Source organism: Arvicanthis niloticus, chromosome 3 (genome assembly GCF_011762505.2).
Source record: "Arvicanthis niloticus isolate mArvNil1 chromosome 3, mArvNil1.pat.X, whole genome shotgun sequence".
NCBI lineage: Eukaryota > Metazoa > Chordata > Mammalia > Rodentia > Muridae > Arvicanthis > Arvicanthis niloticus.
This window is the reverse complement of record NC_047660.1, coordinates 118,428,073-118,444,268: the sequence shown is the minus strand read 5'-3', so window position 1 is coordinate 118,444,268 and position 16,196 is coordinate 118,428,073. Positions and strand designations below refer to the sequence as shown.

Here is a 16,196-nt window from a genome sequence, read left to right as displayed (position 1 = left end):
GACGCCTGGTTCAGAGTTTCCTTATTCTTGTGGGATTTTGTCTCTTGGCACTCAGGAAAACTAGGAAACTTTGTTGAGGTGGGGATGTTGAGTTCAAGCCCAGAACAGGGAAAAAAAAAATATTGAACATCTATTATGTGCCAGTTACTATTGAGGCAAGGTCAATGACATAAGCTTTCCTTCAAAGAGCTCATGGGATAAATAAAGCATGTGAGCAGATGAATGAGTATGTAATTAGAAATCTCTAATAGATAAAGACATACATGTATGTGGTGATTTGAGTGAAAATGATCCCCAGAGCCCCACATATTTGACTATTTGGTCCCCAGTTGGTGGGACTGTTTAGGAAGGATTAGAAGGTAGCTTTGTTGGAGTAGGTGTGATCTTGGAGGAAGTACGTCATTGTGGGTGGGCTTTGAGGCTTCAAAAGCCCAAGCTGGGCCTAGTGTGTCTCTCTCTTCCTGCTGCCTGGAGATCTGGATGTAGAACTCTCAGCTATTTCTCTAGCACAGTATCTGTCTGCACGCTGCCATGTTCCCCACCATGATGATAATGGACCAAACCTCTGAAACTGTAAGCCAGCCACAATCAAATGCTTCCTTTGATAAGCGCTGCTGTGGTCATGCTGTCTCTTCCCAGAAATAGAACAGTAACAGACACTGTCAGCCAGCTACTGCTCCAGTGCCATGCTTACTTACCTGCCTGCTCCCGTGTTCTTTGTCATAATGATCATGAACTCTACTACTCTATGGAACCGTGAGCTCCAAATTAAATGTTTTCTCTTATAAGTTGCCATAGTCGTGGTGTCTCTTCGTAGCAATAAAAAAGTAACTAAGTCATTGTTCATATAGAATTAAGACATTGTACATATAAGAGGCAATGGTGAATGGTGTGATTTACTATTTCGTTGTGGAGTCCTTTGTGCCATTCATGGTGTTGAGGCTCTTAAAGAGAAATATTTAGGATTTCAACTGTTATATTAGTACTTAAATTTTACTAAATTAGAAGAAAAATTCCTTGTCTTCATTTTGATTGTGGAAGTAAGCAAGAAAGTAAACAGACTCAAAACAGACACGTTTCAATTTTGTTTGACAACATATAGCCCATTTGTTATGTTAGGGGATGGTCTAGATAGTAGTTCTTAGCCTACTTAATAGTAAACATAAAATGAAGCAAATTAAGTTGTATGTGTGAAGTCACATCTCATTAAGACAGGGCCCGGGGGACAAGGCAAAGGGATTCCAGAAAACTTGTGCACGAATGGTGTTAAGTTGCAATTTTAAGCTGTATGAGAAAAGCCTCAGTAAAACTTCAGACCCACTTGGCGGAAAGATTCTAAGGATATGACAGTGTGGGCTCTCTGAAAAACAAACCTTTTGAGTATAAAGGAACAGCTTAATGTGCCCAAAGCAGGAAGTAAGGGATGTCAGGGCAGGTTTCTCAAGATGCTTTGTAACAACCCAGGAAAGAGATGAAGGTTGGTATGGACCAGGCTCATGTGCACTACAGACAGTCAGTGCAAAAATATATCTCGGGATATATTTTTAAGGGACCAATGAGGTTTTCTTTTGGAAGAGATGTGGAACAAAGATAGGTTCTATCAAACAGCCAACATTTTAACCTCACTAATTAAGATAGGAAAGGCTGAAGCAATCTGATGGGAACAACGACTCTATTTTGAACAGATTGAATTTAAGGTCTAGTAGCCACTTGTTGAACCTTAGATGGTCCCAGCCTTGCTTGTGGTTCTTTGGGGCCTTTGGCTGCTGTTCTACTGCTACAGAACAACTGACTTCTGGCAGTAGACCCTATAGCACTCTGCTTTGTGCCCAGGCAGCATGTCTTAAAAGAGTTGGACATCCACATGTAATAGAAGTTTGTTTGCATTATTGAGATAAAGAGGGAGTGGTGTAAGCATGCCTGTGACTGAATCTTGATCTGTCCTTTTCTCTGATTTCCTGAGATTCTTCTCTCTAAGAAAATAGTACAGAGGCTTTTGCCTCAAGTTCTGCCTCCTGGGACAACATAAGCTAAGACAATATCTAACACATGGTAGGGCTGGGGGGAAAGGGTTGTTTAAATGAGTCACAGTTTGGGAGAGTGATTTAGTAAGATGAAAACTTAAATGTTGTGAATATAGACACTGCTAGACATGGTGGGCAATGGGTACCATCATGATACTGGTTGAAAATACAAAGAAATGAACAAAAAGCAGACAGTTTGAATATTTTGGTCTCTGTGAGAGCAGAGACAATAAGTTCTATTCCCTGTTGTCCCTCCAATTTCTAGAAAAGTGCATGGCACAAAGTTGGTGTTCAACAGGGAATTTTAAGTTGAATGGAGTAGATTGTCTTGGCCTTGGGGTTAGATAGGAAAGAAAATCAAGCCATAGAAGTGATGAACTGGAATAGGCAGGTTCAAAGAACTTGAACTCTATGAAGGTGAGACTTAGGTCTAACAGCAGAAGCAAGAGAGGAAAATAACAGAAAAAGGAAGCTGTGGTTAGAGAAAAGCTCTCAAGCACACTTTCCGCTTGAAGCCTTTTATAATCATCTCGTGGGATGTTCCCCCTCCTGCACCTCTTTGAAGACACTGCATCGTTTACTGTGTCAAGTTATATCCACCTGGCCTACTTTCATCTCTTTCTTCACCCCTAATATGGACCTTATCTTCCAAGAGACTGAATTTGACAAATAGAAGTGACTTCAAGTCCCAGAAACACAAATTGTGTGTTTGAAAGTTTAGCATTCCTGGTTTATGTCTATGGTATACAGACTGAAGCTGGATTTCACATTTAGATTGTGCCCAAAAGTACAGCAAAATAACTTGCCTTGCATGAATGAGTTCATCTGGGTCAGAGGCCACTAGACAGAAAACATGACTTAACTGTTTGAGTCCCATTGGTCTGATAGTATGATGCAGGTAGAAAAGAGCTGACAGGCCTGCTGTTAGAATGCACTTTAGAATTTGACAAACGAGGCTTAAAGGTCAATGTGAATAAAAGGGAAAGGTGCACATAAAAAGCATGGTTAAAAGTTTGGCAAGTGTCTTAGATTGCTTTCTATTGCTGTGATAAACACTGCCCCCAAACCAACTTAGAGCAGAAAGGGTTTATTTCAGCTTACAACTCCCAGGTCAACAGTTCAACAAAGAGAAGGCAGGAAGTCAAGGCAGGAATTAAAGCCCAGGCCATAGAAGAATGTTGTTTAATGGCTTGCTCTCCTTGGTTTGTTCAGGTTACTTTTTTATACAATCTGGGGATACCTGAGTAGGGGTATCTCACATACTCAGATACTCATGGGTATCCTGAGTAGCCCACAGTGGGCTGCCATCCCCACTCAGGTCAACTGTACAGGTTGAGGGAGAAGAGGGCATGAGATCCCCTGGGACAGTATCGACAGGCTGTTGCAAGTTGTCATGTGGGTACCAGAAAGGAACCTGGTTCCTCTGCAAGTGTTCTTAATTGCTAACACACCTTTCCACCCAATCAGTACGCTTACAAAAGGAGTTCTTGACCTCTTTCACATTGTGAAGCTATACGGAGAAAATAACCACTTGCACTCCAGACGATGGACACATTCAGAGCCTGGTCATACTGGTAGTTTGCTCTCAGACTTCCAGATTCTAGAACTGGGAGAAACTTGTTTACAAGATGATGAGTCTAAATGCGTTATATAACAAGCCATGTTCACTAAGAGTCAGGATTTGAACCTAAAGATGTTATAAAAAAATAATCTGGAATCATACAGAAACTCACTGTTTATTCAATAAATATTTAGTGAGCACTGCTATATTCTAGACATCACGTTCCTGGGAATGGGAAAGAAGAAAAGCAGGCAGTCAGAAGGTAGAGGGACTCGTGCCCTATATACACATTACAGTAAGAGTTAACAAATAATCACAGGTATGAAGAATCAGAAGAGAAAGTGACAGTTTACTACTTGGTAAGAGTAAAGCATTCTGGGGAAAGGAGATGACAAGGGCAAAGCCTCGAGGTAAGAGCCTGACCTAGGAGGGAAAGGGGGAGAAGCGAAGCGCCTGTAAATGGACTAGTAAATATGGCTGGAGAACAGAGAGTAAAGGAGACAGATGGCGGAGGTACGAGAGACAAGTCCAGATAATGGAGCTTTAGCCAGTGTTTATGAAGCAAAAGGAAACCACTTGCAGGGCTTTAGGAAGGGCAGTGACCTGACTGGATCTGTATCATTACAATTCGTTTGACAGCCAGGGACAGTTTTAGAGAATGTGGGCAGTGGCCACTGCAGGACTCTAATCAAGAAATGAAGGCAGCTTAAGTGGGCTCGGTTTCTAGTGTATCTGAATAGATGTCCTGACCTTTATTGAACTAAGGACCATGGGAGGAAAGTTAGGAGGGGTATGAAAACTCAAGTTGAGTAGGACTACATACTCTCTTCATCCAGCCACATGGACCGGGACCTGTAGCAGAGGCTGCTGGGAAGAGGAATTCAGAGTCCCAGGGTGAGACCTAACTAAGACTGGAGAGTCTGAGAGAAGGCATTTGAAGCCAGTGGAAGAGGATGAGACCACCTAGGGAAGAGACTACGAAAGGACTGTGGAGGGCTCAGATGATTCCAGCACAGGAGTTAAAGGAGAATCTAGCTGTTGAGGAGTAGGGTTAAAAGGAAAACTGGCAAGAGAAGAGGGGAGGGGGTGTTTGGAAGAGTCAGACAGCGTCAAATGCTGGGATGGTCTTGTAAATGCAAGCCGAAAAACCACATAGACAGGAAGAATGTGACAATTCAGAGCCACTGAAAATAGAGAGGGATGGTAAGAGACAGGTGGAACTTGGAGAGAGGCTTAAGGAGGAAGTTTCTATATTTTATGTATTGGCCACACACACTACTGCGTACTGTGATGTAAGTGCTGAGGTCAAAGGACAACTTGGGGGGGATGGTTCTCTCCTTCTACCACGTGGGTTCTGGCAATTGACTTTAGATTATCTGGCTTGGTGGCAAGGACCTTTATCCATCTCACCAGTGACACAAGAGTCTTTTTCAAGAGAGGAAGAGGTGTTAGCATGCTAACAGTTCTGGTTAGAAACAAGGAAAATCAAGCTACTCTTCAGTGCAATGTCCGTGGGAAAGCAGGAACGGATAGGACACACAGAATGAAGGCAAGCTCAGTGTTAGAAAACGGCAATAAGGGCTGGTGTCCAGCAGGAACAAAACTATAGGAAGAAGGCTGAACAGCTCAACAACAATAAAAAAAAGTGAAGGGCTGGTGGTTAGGAGCAACTCAGTGAGAAGTTGCGGTAGTTTTGAGGCTACGGAAGTCACACTGTCAAGTTCCAGGGTGCAAAAGGTATAAGCTGCGCAGCAGCAGCACGCCACCGCAGCAGAAAGGGCTAAGAAAAGGCAACACAGGATGTCGCGGGCAGGTAGGGTGAGGGTCTATTTCAAGTGTAGACGGCAGCATGGCTGATCATTTCTCTTAACCTCAGTGGGGGGGACAGTACCAAGTACCCAGGGCTTTGGCTGTCCGCAAAGCGGAGCTGAAGCCCACATGCCACGTGTGTCATAGCTTTCTTCCCAGCAAAGAACCAGCTCGGCCCCGTGCAGATAGTTCTGGGAGGACTCCCCTGGCGGGTGGCCGGCGTCTGCAACCTTCCAACGCCGCCCGCGCGGCGAGTCAAAGTTCCCTGGCGGTCTGCTTCCGCCGAAGGATCAGACCGAACGGGGGTTTCCAGCAAGTCCCCGCCACCCCGGGAATCCCCCCATCTGGCCACACACAAACCCCGCTTCCTTCAAATCTCCTCAGCTGGCGTCCGAAGCCTCCACCCGCCACAGTGAGACTCGGACCGTTCCTCCAGAGCGGGTGCCAGCCAGCCTACACCAGCCTTCCCCTACCAACCCCTTCGCAGCTCCCGGAAGAAGCCGAAGGCTTTCGGCAGGTTCCGCAAGTAGCGCGGGGGCGGGGCCTGTCGAGCGGCTCCGGGTCGAGTTCGGCTGTTTCCGTGAGTGGCCGCTGCGCACTCGGCACTGGGCGGCGCTGGCTGGCTCCCTGGCTGCGGCTCCTCAGTCGGCGGCGGCTGCTGCTGCCTGTGGCCCGGGCGGCTGGGAGAAGCGGAGTGTTGGTGAGTGACGCGGCGGAGGTGTAGTTTGACGCGGTGTGTTACGTGGGGGAGAGAATAAAACTCCAGCGAGATCCGGGCCGCGAACGAAAGCAGTGACGGAGGAGCTTGTACCACCGGTAAGAGGAGCAGGAGGAGGAGGCAGGAGCCAGAGAGAGCCGGGGGGACAGAGGGGGGCCGGGGAGGCGCCGGACACCCGCGCTCGGGGCCTTCCCCTCGCAGGAGGGGCCGCGGTAAAGATGGAGCCTCCGCCCGAGCCCCACAACACCGCCGCCGCTCGCAGCGAACAAAGAATAATGGCGGCGGACTGGAGCCAGCGGCGGCCGGGCGGCAGCGACTCTGCCTGCAGCCAGCGGCGGCGCTCATGGCGGGGGGCGGCCGGGGCGGGGTGCGAGCGAGCGGGCGGCCGGCCGCAGCAAGCTGGCGCCCGCATTCCCGCCGCCGGGCCGGGCCGGGCCGGGCGCGGAGCTGGAGCAGAGCGGAGCCGCCCCGGGGGAGGCCGCCTGCCGCCGCCGCCCGTTCCTCGCCGCCGCCGCCGCCGCCCGCCTGCTCGCTCGCTCGCTCCGGCTGTGCCGGGCTGGCCGCCCGGGCCGCCGCCTGGGTGCCCGTGGGGGGTGGAGGAGGAGGAGGAGGAGGAGGAAGAAGGAGACAGTTGAGGGCAGAGGAGGTGAAGGTGCTGCCGCTTTCGCGCCGGTGCCCGCTCGGCGAGCCGCAACGTCCGACCTGCTTTCCTCTCCGCTCTTTGTGCAATAAAGTTCGAAACCCAAGGTTTTCTCTGGTGCTGTATTTTATTCTTGCCCCTCTCCCCTGCTCCCACGCGGTTGGAGAAAATGCTGTTTTCTGCCCTAGGGTGTTTTAAAGGTTTGGGGTTTTTTGTTTTTTTGGGGTTTTTTTTTTGTTTGTTTGTTTTTGTTTTTTTTTTTTTTTTACTATTTCCCTCACCCCTCGGTTTTGAAGATGAAGAACAACTCAGTAGTCATGGGAATGCATTCTTTTGGGAAGGAAAGAGGTGCTAAGAAAACATATTTGCAATTTTTGCAGAAACTGTTGGGATCTTGTGAAAAGGAAGCTGGTGTTTGAAAACAGTTTCGGTTTTAACCCTTTCCAATAAGATAATAATCACTTGAGGTAAATCATTTTGAAACCCTTCTTAGAAACGAATATTAGTGGAGGTACTTTTTATTTTATATCATTTGACGGAGGCAGTCTTGCCAAGGATTTTTGAGTCATCCGGATCTCCCCTTAGCCTTGCTCACTCACTGCCATGCTTCTCACATGCTTCTGTCTGAACTTTAATGGAGGATTGATATAATTCTCACTCTAAAAATAGTCATTGAAACTATCCATTATTTGTATTTTGCAGTGGGTAATCCCAGTCTGAGGTTAATGACAATTTAAGCCAGCAGGGGTTGTGGTGTTCCTTTTTTTCCCTTCACCTAGAACACCTGCAAAGGGGACTGTCAAAAGTCATTGACAACTTAGAGATCGAGTGACATTTTTAAAAGACATTGCAGTATGACCTCTTTAAACCTGCCATACGTCCTCAAAGAGTTTGATTCTATCCTCAGTTTTCGTCACATCTGCCTTCTAAAGAATCTAGCATAAGATACCTTTGGGCCGGCTATTGAAATCTTGGGCCCCTACAGATCATTTCCCAATTGAAAAGCAAAGCCCCAAATTTTAGTTGATTTGAAAGATGCATCATTTTTTGGTTTTGGTTTTTTTTTTTTTTAAAACAACCAGTTACTGTGCAATTGAATCGTGATTGGGCCATACAAGGCTTTTGGTTAGGAATAAATCTTGATTGGTAATAGGACCATTGTGTTTGACTTTTTTCCCATGTGTCAGGACTCTGAAACGTGATGGTTAGATTGCTAGTCTTTAGCTCTTCAATTTGCCATTGTCAAGAAAATTAAGACGAAATAGGAGTATTTCCGTAGGCTTGAGAAGACGATTTTGTTTCCACACAGTGAAGAAGTTATACATGGTAATGATGATGATAAAATAGTTTTTCGAAAGATTTTCTACAAACCAATAGAGATGATATATGAAGATGAGTCTTCCCTTGTGAGAATAAAAAAGTTTCCTTACGTGTTGTTCCTCCAGTGTTGACCAAGAGATACTTTAAATTTTATTTATGGGATCCTTTATGGAGAATCAAACTGATTTTCAGCGATTGCAAGTGAAACTTGGAGCACTTTTTGTGTACATTAATTTTCAAGCATTCACCTGGAACCTGGCAATAAATTATAATTTTCTCTTGCAGTGAAAGTGCAGCACCATGTGCTTCCCTCCTCTTCCTCCTTTCTCTCTTTTAGTTTTTTTTTTTTTTTTTTTATGGACCTGTGCATTTAGAACGCTAATGAATTAGTAAAATAACTAACAGATACTAAATAAGTGTTGCCTTTGGGATTTAAAACTACTGTTTTGTATTCTGTTTGAACAGAATTTCTCACAAGGCCCTGAAGAAAGAGACCCAATCCATAATATTCTTCTACTTTCAGACACTCATATATCAGCTCTGAAATTAGAGATTTTAGTTTTCTTACAGAAATAGTTTTGTCACTTGTAAAACCCTTGGTTTTGTTAGCATGGTTTTTTAATATTTATTTATTTATTTAATGCATATGACGAGTACACAGTAGCTATCTTCAGACACACCAGAAGAGGGCATTGGATCTCATTACAGATGGTTGTGAGCCACCATGTGGTTGCTGGGAATTGAACTCAGGACCTCTGGAAGAACAGTCAGTGCTCTCAACCGCTGAGCCATCTCTCCAGCCCCATGTTTTTGTTTTGTTTTGTTTTTAATAAAAATCTCATACGCCTTTTTTTAAACAGTAAAGAATATTGTTTACTTGTGACAGTGCTTACACTGTGTCCCTAAAAAGTTAATTATAAACAGGTAAGTTGGCAGCTACAGTCATATAAACTCACCTGTTATGCATTCATGTGAACATCTTTCTTGCTGTATTACTTCTAGTGGTAGTTTCATTATTTTGAATAGGTAGAGCTCAAATCTGAGCTTAAGAATATAATAGATATCAGAAAATAGATAATTATAGCAGTTTATTCCTCATGCATGTGTGATCTTGACTGCCCTGCTGAACATTTGACAGTCGTCACTGGTAATGTGAATATTTAACACTACAATGAAAGAGCATCTATCTAGTTTGGGAAATCATAAGTGTGGGTTTGAATCCTAGCCAGTCCTGTCACATGCTTGCACTTGGGAGTTTTGTAACCATGGGAAACTGTCTGCTTTCTCTGCCTTAGTTTCTTCATTTATAAAGTTAAAATAATATCATATAGTCCTGGGGGTTTTGAGATAAATAGAAAGTACTTTTCCTAAGGTGTGTTTAACTGTTCATCTTACCTTTTACCTTTTACCTTTGGGGCTTCCTAAAATGTCATAATTTCTCCAAACTATTATTAAAATACAGTTGGCCAGAAAGTCAAATCCAATGAGGAATTTTACCGTCTTTACGAACAAGGAACTGTTGGGAACAGTTATTTGTCATTAGAAAACAATCAAAGGAAAGAGAACACTCTTGATGAGCTGAAAAGGAGTCTTGGTATTTTCAGGTTTTTTTTTTTTTAATTATTCAGGTGGTTAAGTACAAAACATAAGGTGTAGCAAAATATCCTATATTCTGTGCCATCTAGTGTTGCCTACATGTTTTCAGAGATGCTCTGTCCATAATACATGCAAACATGTATGTGTATCTCCCTCGTTATATAGATAATAGTATACCATACAATGTCTTGAATTCTGTTCTCTCTTACCTGTTTGACACTCATTTCCCAGGCTACTTATAATGATTTAACAATTGGTTTGTATAAGCATGTAAAGACCTTTTGAAAAAGATCTTTAAATTGTGTGTGTGTGTGTGTGTGTGTGTGTGTGTGTGTGTGTGTGTGTGTGTGAGAGAGAGAGAGAGAGAGAGAGAGAGAGAGAATATGAATGGGCACAGTGTCTGTGTAGGAGCCCAAGATGGTCAGAAGAGGACATCGAATCCCCTGGAACTGCAGTTGTGAGCCACCGTATGGATATTGGGACTGAACCTGGGTCCTCTGCAAGAGCACTGTACTCTTAACCACTGGGCTATCTCTCCAACCTGGACCTTTTAAAAGAAGCATGTATATAGGGATATACTTAAATTTATTAACTTTTTAGTAAGTAAGCTGATTCTATTTCTAGGTCAAGCATACACCTTTTTAAATTGTAATGCCACCAAGCTTGGTATTAGTTAGTTCATACCTTTAATCCCAGCACTCGGGGCAAAGGCTGCCAGATCTCTAAATTCAAGGCCAGCCTTGTCTACAAAGAAGTTCTAGCAAGGGCTGCATAGTGAAACCTAGTCTCAAACACAAACTTTATGTAAGTAAAACTCATTTGAATGAAAAGTAATGGAATTGTTTATGAGAGGAAGTTGAGGTTTAATTTAAACTGCCTTATTTTTAGCTCCACTTTATAAAAGCTGTACTTAAAAGATTGATATGTATATAGGGACAAGCAAGCTATGAGCTTAGACTGACTGACTTTGCTTCAGTAAAATTCTTACCATCCTGAACTTTGAATTACTATTTTGACCAAAAAAGTATTGGAAGTTTTCTCTACTGGTTAAAAAAAAAAAAAAAATTAATTTAGTCCAGTGGTTTTTTTTTTTTTTTTTTTTTTTAATGGAGATGGTTCTTTTCTGTTAATTTTGGTTGTTTGAGGAGGGTCTTGTTGTGTAGTCTAGATTATCCTAGAACTATTATGTAGCTTAGGCTGGCCTCAGACATGAAGTCATTCTATCATAGCTTGTAGAGCTTGTAGCCTTTGTGTGCTAGGATTACAGTATGTTTTTTAAAAAAAAACATTTCTTGGTATAATTAGTGAGTTTTGTATGTCATGCTTAAAAAGAAAACAAGTAGGATGATGCACATGTGTCTCCTGGGAATCACACTGCACTGCTGCTTTTTTTTAGTTGTTGAAAGCTCTTAGTCAGTTGGACTATGTAAAATACATTTCAACCTCAGCACTGAACAAGTCTCATTAGCTCTTTGTTTCCTTCTTGCCTCTTCAAAGCAGCTTAAGCTATAGTAGGTTTTAGGTATAGTGTTACAGATTTTCTAAACAGTGCATCCCACTGTTTTCTTTTCGTTATTAAATAAAGCTATCACGATAGAGTTAATTGTCTGTATAGTTAAAGGTTTAAGTTGAGAATGAAACTGTTGTGGTTGTGCAGGCTACAGCTTTACAAGACTACTCTTACTGTTATTTGGAGGTTTTCTTAGTATTATAAAATATTAACATACTGCTTTTAACCTGCATAATTAAGGTGTACACAACATGTTTGTATAGATTTGCTAAGAATAGGATAGATGATTGAAGTTTATAAAGGCAGGTGACTAGGTGACTTGTGTGTATTTGCAAGCTATCAGTAAGGTACATGGTTTCTTGGTGTCTTTAGGTCTTCCTTCAGTTTAATATTTTGTTTGAATCATTGTTTTTGTTTTGTTTTGTTTTTCCAGAGTGGGCTTCTCTGTGTAGCCCTGGCTGCCCTGGAACTTGTGTGTTATGTAGAACAGGCTGGCCTTGAATTCAGAGATCCATCTGTTTCTGCTTCCCAGATGTTGGGATTAAGGCATGGCTGATGTAGAATAATTATTTTATACACACAGATGCTGACTTTATTTTTACAAATAAAGTAAGTGTAGACTTACTTCATAAATGTAGGTTTTCAAGTTTGAATGAGGGTAGCCATTTAGTTTTCCCCATCACTCAATATGAGCACACTCTTGTCTCAGGTTCTGATTTTGGTTAGCTTATGTTCTCTTCATTCTTCCAGACAAGTTCATTTAAAATACATTTTATTATTTTGTCTAGATTTTTGGTTATCTATTGGATTACCTAAATTGTCTTTCATATTCTCCTTCATTTTAAGAGTTAAAATTATCTATAATTTCTGCACACATTAGATGGTCCAGCCATGAAAAATTGTCCAGAACTAAGTACTTAATTCTTGAGGCTATTTACATAAATATCAAAGCAGCAGTTGGGACTGGTTATGTGACTCAATGAGAGCACTTGCCTATTATGAACAAGGCCCTGGGTTTGATCTAAATAGATCAAAGGAAGGTGTGGGGAGGAGGTGATCTAGGGGATTGATAGAGAATTTTTTTTCTAAGAGGAGAAAAGATTGATTCTTGGTACAAGCAGAGTGAGCTGAATGGGAAGATAAAATCACTACTTACTATTCATGAAGTAAAGGATGTGTCTTAATGTTGACTAATACCAGTAGTGATGGAATTTTCTTTCCCAAACATTAATGGATCCTCTTTGAAACTAAGATTTATTCAATAGGTTTTAGTTGTATTCTAATAACCTGGTTATTTGAATGTGAGATTCTGGTTTTAATTATGATATAGATGTAACAAACAATGTTTAATTCGACCAGGATATAATGAAATATTTTCCAGAAATTTATCCCTGCTTGTTTTAGCAATTGACAAAAAGAGACTTGGAAGTCTCTTATTTTTCATCACCAAAGTGATAATTATTTATTGCTTATTTGAAGAATTTTTAATTCTTCTTAAAGTTTTTCTTTTTTGTGTGATTTTGTTTGTTTTGAGACAGAAATTTTCAGTCGTGACTTGGCTGTCCTGGAACTCATTTTGTGGACCAGGTTGGCCTTAGACTCAAGATATTTATCTACCTTAGCCTTCTGTGCCGGGGTTAAAAGTGGTATCATTTTCTTCAATCAATAGAAGCCTATAGTTCGCTGCAAATAATAATAGTAATATCCTGCTGTTATATGTTGCTGCTTATCACCCTAATTTGTTCTTGGATTATTTGATGGTCATCAATTCATAGTTGGTAGAATAATCACAAGAAGGTTTATTCAGGTAGTTAAGAAAATAATTCCTGGATTTTGCATGAAGATACTTAGATGCTGTAAGTAAAAAAGTCTAAATATGTCTCCTACCCACAAAGAATTTGCAGTACATACTGTAGGGTGTGGTGATGCAAGGGTAAATCTCTACTGTCATGAAGAGCTATAGAGTTTAGAAGAGAAAAGAATTCACATGGGAAATTCTGATGGGCAGGTAGCATTTAAATGGAGTATTGAAAAAATTTTATAGAAGTAAAAAGAATATATCATAGGCAGTAAAATGGACAACCAAAGGATATAGAAATTGGTGAAGAGAATGTTAAATTAGCTACAGGTCGACATTTTAAGGAATCCTGAATATGAATCCTTATGGCACAAGTTTATATTTTATATAAGAAGCAAGTGTGTTTGTGTGCATTTGCTTGTGTATGTATACATTATACACATATATGTATATGAACAATACAATGACTATCTTAAAATATAGTTTTTTGATTTCCAGTGTATTATATTATAAAGGACACCATAGCTTCTCTATCAACTTTTTTGAAATGTTATATATAATCTTCCCATTTGGTAGGTACAGTTCTATGATTTTTAATGTTGTTAGCCAGTTGTGCATCTACTGCCACAGTCAGGCCTGGGACATATTCACCACCTCAGAAAGAAACCATCACCCTTTAAGCTTCCCACACAGCAGCCCAAGACAACTGCTAGTCTCCTTTGTGCTTTATTACTTTGTTTTTGAACATTTCATATGAATAAAAACATACAGTGTATTATCATAATGGTGAACTTCTTAGCATAATGTTTTCAAAGTCCACCCATGTAGTGTTTATCAGTACTAATTTTTGATTGACTTGTTTTTCATCTTCATTTTCTTATATGAGTCACTAAGAAGTGGCAATTTTGAATATAACATAATAATTGGCTAAATTTTTTAGTAAATTTATGGTGTCAGAGTAGGTATAGTGTATAACTTATAAACTACTTGGGAAATTTATATATAACTTTGGAATTTTAGTGCCTTTGTTTGTTTAAAGAATACTAAACTAGCCCTGTGGGATATAAATGATGTATTCACTGTTATGGGAGATTGCTCGGTTTTTGTCGCATTCTCTCTGTGGGAAAAGTTTTCAAGGCTCTTGTTTTATTAATAACTCCTGAAGTTTGTCTCTAAGCAGTATCAGCTTTAGTTTATAAATAGCTCACTGGAGGGGATATTCTAGTATAGGTCATGGAAAGTGCATTAATTTTTTTATTTTATTAATCAGATCTTTATCAGTAGAGAGGTCATGCTCCCCTCCCCAATTTCTTATATGCCAGTTATTTCCAAATGGATGTGCATGCTTTTCAATAACTTACCAAACAGTAATGCTTGTTTAGAGGGAATATTTATAGGTATCCAGGTCATAACTATTATATGTGTTTCCTTTGATACAATATTTCATCTCTGACTAGATTGTAAGCTCTTCAAGAGAATGTTCTTGTGTGTTTTAATTTGTTACTTCTTGGACATCCATTATGCAGGAAACAGAACATTAGTGATTTATTTATTTATTTATTTATTTTAGGGTCATAAATTTGAAAGGAAGGGTTAGCAGTATCCTTTTAGAGTTGTACAGATTAGAGAAAACAAACAAAACATGTGTACTGTAATTGTTGATTTTCTTTCCCTGAGACAGGGTTTCTCTGTGTAACCAGCCCTTAAACTCAGAGATAAGTCTGCCTTTACCTCCCAAGTTCTGGGATGTAGGTGTGTGCTCCAGACCCAGCTTATTTGCAGGTTTTGTTTTGTTTTTAAGATAAAGAGGAAGTCCATTTGTTTGTAGCTTTAAAAAAGTCTTCTGTGCTTTGGATTTTTGTTAATCCTTATGCTTTACACAGTGGTATCTTCCTCTAAAGCCTCAGCATAGTGCTGAGATTGTGTTGATCTAAATAACATCTTGAGAAATGAGTGTCAAGGTAGTAAAAAAGTATGTCTCCCTGGAAGGTCGGATGTGATGTTGATTACTTCAAAACCAAAGATAAAAACACTGAACTTAAATAAGTCTTCTCTCAAAACTGTACATAAAGAAAAATATTTTGTCTGATACTATAATAGTAGATGCATGTCATTATATATTTGTCCAGATTCAGTGTGTAGTACCAAGAATAAACCATGATGTCAAAAATAAATACAATAAAAATACATAAAGTTTGTATCATTGTCTACATGCTATTTATCAGCTTTATAGAATATCCGTGGTCTGTTTTAAATATGGTCTGCTATATCTTACGTTTTTTTTATTTGCTGACTGACTGGTAAGCAACATTAAAATGACTTTCATATTTCTTTCTATTCTGTATAGCTTCACTGTTGACTATACAGACAGTTCTCTACTTTTATAATATTGAAGACAGTAAGGATAGCCCTGAAGCCTATAAATTCCTTATAGACCTTTCAGCATCTCTAGTTAATCTGGTTAAAGCCAGAATGTGTGTTCTATGACCCTTGCCCTGTCATGCAGTCCCACCTCAAGGGGCTGAGTTTTCACTGTTCTATATCTGACTTATAAATATTTCATTAAGAATTTCAAGACTTAGTTCAAAATCACTAACACTGCTGCTTAAACTTACAGACCTCTTCTTTGAAAAAAAAAACAAAAAAAAACAAAAAAAACCAAAAAAACACCACAGCCGGGCGGTGGTGGCTCATGCCTTTAATCCCAGCACTTGGGAGGCAGAGGCAGATGGATTTCTGAGTTCGAGGCCAGCCTGGTCTACAGAATGAGTTCCAGGATAGCCAGGGCTACACAGAGAAACCCTGTCTCAAAAAACCAAAAAAAAAAAAAAAAAAAAAAAAAAAAAAGAAAGAAAGAAAGAAAAGAAAAAAAACACCACAAAATCAAAACACGTAGGCGTTCAGTGTCTATTGAATGTAGTCTCACACAGTCATTTAGGATTTGCTGACCACCTCAGATAAAATACTAAATATTTAACTACAGATCATACATAACTTTGGGGTCCTTACAGTTTGGGAATTGAACTAGTTTAACTTAAAGACAGCCTTGCTCTCTTTCAGTGTGGAAACTACTTTTATAAAAGTAACTACTTGAAGGTGTATAGTGCTTTTTATTTTTAAGAAATAAGCTTCTGGGGCTGAAGAAGTGGTTCGTTGACTAAGAGTACTGGATGCTCTTCCAGAGGTTCTGAATTTAGTTTCCAGCAACCACATGGTGGTT

At 40.6% G+C, this 16,196-nt stretch overlaps 1 protein-coding gene across 9 annotated transcripts in view; it reads left to right on the top strand.

Moving 5' to 3' along the window:
• The first annotated feature begins 5,968 nt into the window (after positions 1-5,968).
• Positions 5,969-16,196, top strand: part of Creb1 (cAMP responsive element binding protein 1) — a 66,316-nt gene continuing 56,088 nt past the window's right edge. For 7 of the 9 annotated variants that reach the window (XR_013109503.1, XR_013109502.1, XR_013109501.1 and 4 more), the window contains exon 1: positions 6,070-6,210. The gene's annotated coding sequence lies outside the window, so the exon portion shown is untranslated. Of the gene's footprint in view, positions 6,211-16,196 lie in introns of all 9 variants that reach the window. The other 2 variants (XM_076931784.1, XM_076931783.1) reach the window with 2 other exon arrangements.